We start from the raw sequence: 4,548 nt of genomic DNA on the forward strand, positions 1-4,548 counted from the left end.
GATTGGTTAAGAAGATTGTTCCACTCCTGTAGTGTAGAAAGTAACTTTCTTTTTTAAAAACTGGAAAATAAATATGAAGTAAATCTTGCTTTACCTTTTTATTAAACCTTCAATCAATTTTTATTTTTATATAAGATATTAGCTTATGTACAATTTAATTAACTTCCAGAAGGAAAGCTAGTTGTGGCAATTCATTTCTTTAATATTGAGTCCTTTTCCCACATATATCTCTAATTACTTGCCTTCCCGTTAGTCTGTAAGAATGCCGAGTTTAGGGACAACATTTTGTTATGCCTTGTATTATAATATCTGAAAAATACCAGAACAAAATAAACCAGATTGCTTATTTGTTCACTGATTGAACAAATTATCTTAAGATGTGAAGAAGTCAATCATATTAATACTAATTATATTTGCAGGTAATTTTGGCTGAGCTCTGAAAGAACATTTAGAAGCACCTATGGAAGAAGGGAACAATGTGACTGAGTTTGTCCTCTTGGGGCTCACTCAGAGTGTCCAGGGTCAGGAAATATTATTAGTCATGTTCTTGCTCACCTACACTATGACAGCGGTCGGCAACCTACACATTGCCCTGACTGTGGTGTTCAGCGCGGCCCTCGATGCCCCTATGTACTCCTTTCTTGGCTACTTATCGTGTATGGATACTCTTTATTCTACTACAGTCACCCCAAAGATGATTGTAGACTTACTCTATGAGAAGAAAACCATTTCGAGCTTGCATGACCCAACTGTTTACAGAGCACTTATTTGGCGGTGCTGAGATTTTACTCCTGGTGGTCATGGCCTATGACCGCTATGTGGCCATCTGCAAGCCCTTGCATTATCTGACAATCATGAATCAGCGAGTGTGTGTTCTGCTGCTGCTGTTGCCCTGAGCTGGTGGGTTTGTACATGCTATCGTTCATATTCTCTTTGTTTACAACCTTCCCTTCTGTGGCCCCAATGTCACTGACCACTTCATCTGTGACATGTACCCCTTGTTAAAACTCGCATGCACTGACACCCACATTATTGCCCTCACAGTGCTGGCCAATGACGGGGTAATATGTGTGGTCCTCTTCACACTCTTGCTCATCTCCTATGGGGTCATCCTGCGCTCCCTGAAGGATCTTAGTCAGGAAGGGAGGCGCAAAGCCTTGTCCACCTGTGGCTCCCACATCACTGTGGTGGTCCTCTTCTTCGTGCCCTGTATTTTTCTGTATGTGAGACCTCCTTCCACTTTGCCCATTGATAAATACTTGGCAGTGTTTTACACCATCGTCACCCCTATGTTGAACCCTCTGATCTATACACTGAGAAATGGAGAGATGCAAAATGCCATAAAAAAGCTATGGATCAGAAAAAGAAAATGAGGCAGCAAGGGAATGTATCAATTCTTTTTCTTGAATAAATGCTCTTTCCCAAGAAAGTCACTTGTGATTTTTTTTTAACTGTAGTAAATGTCTCCTTAGATTGAATAACTTGGTTGTGATGAAAAACATTTTTTACTTAAATAGGTCCAGTGGTCATACTATATATACATATATATATATATATATACATATATATATATATATATATATATATAATGCTTTCATATTATCTTAGTTCAAATTATATATTTAGTTTGAAATACATTTTTATGATTTCCACAAGAAATTGTGTACTTTTAGGGTATAATATGTATACTTTTAGGGTATAAATATGTTTATTGATATTACAGCTATATGTTCTATATGATGAGTTAAGCTAAAACTAATACTGTAAATTTATTTAATCAGGGGAATATTTTCTCATTTTTCTCTCTTAAATAATACAATCTTTTTCAGAATTAATAGAGCTCATTACAGATTTCAGAAAAAATTTTTTTTAAATATATGACAGAGAATTTTGGTTTGTCCCACCACACACAAGTATCTGAAAGATACTTTATATATATTATTTCTATTTTGCTTAGCATGGTAAGATTAGGGAATGTTTCAGAGTTGTAGTATTAATAAGGATGCTATGTTTGTAAAAATAACCTGAAGGAACAGTTTTATGCAGAAAAATAACCAAATCTTACTTATTTTTCAGTTGGGTAGTCATATTATTTCCTCAAGTTTAACATCTTTGTTTGGAGTTACATTTTCTTGAAAATGAGCCATTCACTTTCCCAGATAGTTTAAAATACCTGGAAACAAAAAACTCTGATTTTTTTCCCCAATATTCTCTTTTCCTTTTTTGCATATTGTTGTTCCATAACCTTCGAGATTCAGGCTGAGCCTTCCATGTGTAAATTTATCATATTCTATGATCCATGACTTTCATATATGCACTACGGAACTTGACACCAGATATTTTGGGTGATATCACTGTTAAGAAAGATGCTGACAAGATATGTCATTCTTATCACTCTTATCAATGAAACACAGATTACTAAGTAATAAGGAAGCCAGGGTATATTGTTTTATTTGACAGAAACAGCATTCATAAAATCCTTCTCTGAATCAGGCTTGAAAGAAAATATTATCTGCCTCTAGTATGTACTCCAATACTTTGCCCACCTCATGCGAAGAGTTGACTCATTGGAAAAGACCCTGATGCTGGGAGGGATTGGGGGCAGGAGGAGAAGGGGACGACAGAGGATGAGATGGTTGGATGGCATCACCAACTCGATGGACATGAATTTGAGTAAACTCTGGGAGTTTGTGATGGACAGGGAGGCCTGGTGTGCTGCGATTCATGGGGTCGCAAAGAGTCGGACACGACTGAGCGACCGAACTGAATTGAACTGAGTATGGTCAGAAGCATGTGATCAAAGAAGCTTATTATTCTGCCTCCTTTATTCAACCTAGATTTACGAGGACCTAACGATACGGTGCCGGAGAGGGAAATGGCACCCCACTGCAGTACTCTTGCCTGGAAAATCCCATGGAGGGAGGAGCCTGGTGGGCTGCAGTCCATGGGGTCACGAAGAGTCGGACACGACTCAGTGACTTCACTTTCACGCATTGGAGAAGGAATATGGCAACCCACTCCAGTGTTCTTGCCTGGAGAATCCCAGGGATGGGGGAGCCTGGTGAGCTGCCATCTATGGGGTCACACAGTTGGCCGCGACTGAAGCGACTTAGCAGCAGCAGCAGCAACGATATGGTGCAGTGTGTGCTTTTCACTAGTAAATCAGCCTGTAAGCAACCTCGTATCCTGATTTTTACCCCATTTACATGGAGTTTATTTTATCTCAAAGTCTTCACAAAACAATGCTATTGACCAAATAAAATCAAGTATTTGGGTTTCTTGTTATTGTTCAGTCACTAAGTTGTGTCCAATTCTTTGCATCTCTATGGACCTCAGCACGCCAGGCCTCCCTGTCCATCACTAACTCCCAGAGCTTGCTCAAATTTATGTCCATCGAGTTGGTGATGCCATCCAACCATCTCATCCTCTGTCATCCCTTCTCCTCCTGCCTTCAATCTTTCCCAGCATCAGGTTCTTTTCCAATGAGTCAGTTTTTTGCATCAGGTGGCCAAAGTATGGGGATTTCAGCTTCAGTTTTAGTCCTTCCAATGAATATTGAGGACTGATTTCCTTTCAGATGGACTGGTTGGATCTCCTTGCAGTCCAAGGGACTCTCAGGAGTCTTCTGTGACACTACAGTTCAAAAGCATCAATTCTTTGGTGCTCACCCTTCTTTATGGTCCAACTCTCACATCTGTACATGACTACTATAAAAATCATAGCTTTGATTATACAGAACTTTATCAGCAGAGTGATAAATCAGCTTTTCAATGTTCCTTCTATGTTTGTCATAGTTATTCTTTCAAGGAACAAGTGTCTTTTAATTTCACTACTACAGTCATTGTTTGCAGTGATTTTGGAGCCCAAGAAAATAAAGTCTGTCACTTTTTCCCCATTTATTTGCCTTGGAGTGATGGAACAGAATGTCATGATTTTTCTCTTTTTTTTTTGAATGTTGAGCTTTAAGCCAGCTTTTTCACTCTCCTCTTTCACCTTCATCAAAAGATTCTTTCAAACATATGTAATTTATTTCTTCACTTTTGGATGTTGCTATAGACTTAAAGTTTTTGTCCCTCTATGAAAGCATAAGTTAACTCCTGTTTAATGTGGAAGTATTTGGAAGTGGGCCCTTTGCGTAATGACTAGTTCATAAAATCGTTATGAAGAGACATTAGAGAATTCTTTCAACCCTTCTGCCATGTGACGACACAGGAAAAAGATGGCTGTCTGTGAATGAGGTGGGGGAACTCACTGGACATGGAGTCTGTCTGCACCTTAACCTTGGATTTCCTAGCCACCAAACCTGTGAAAAATGTTTATTATTTAATCCTTCTGGTCTATGGTGTCATGCAATTGTAATCCAAATGAGTTAAGAGAGATGCTAAGTACTTTTCATATTTGTGTATTTATTTCAAGCTATGAGATAAATATCTTTATTAACTATCTATGTTTATTGATCTATAAGTTCCCCAAAGTCAAGGAAACTTACATCATTCTCTGTTTCTCTCACAATGTATGATACATAATATCCACTCTATATGTGTGTTA

At 38.3% G+C, this 4,548-nt stretch overlaps 1 pseudogene; it reads left to right on the plus strand.

Moving 5' to 3' along the window:
* Positions 1-460: 460 nt before the first annotated feature.
* LOC133056364 (olfactory receptor 4A15-like) lies at positions 461-1,373 on the plus strand (annotated as a pseudogene).
* The last annotated feature ends 3,175 nt before the right edge of the window (positions 1,374-4,548 follow it).

The sequence above is a fragment of the Dama dama genome, chromosome 1, assembly GCF_033118175.1.
Source record: "Dama dama isolate Ldn47 chromosome 1, ASM3311817v1, whole genome shotgun sequence".
NCBI lineage: Eukaryota > Metazoa > Chordata > Mammalia > Artiodactyla > Cervidae > Dama > Dama dama.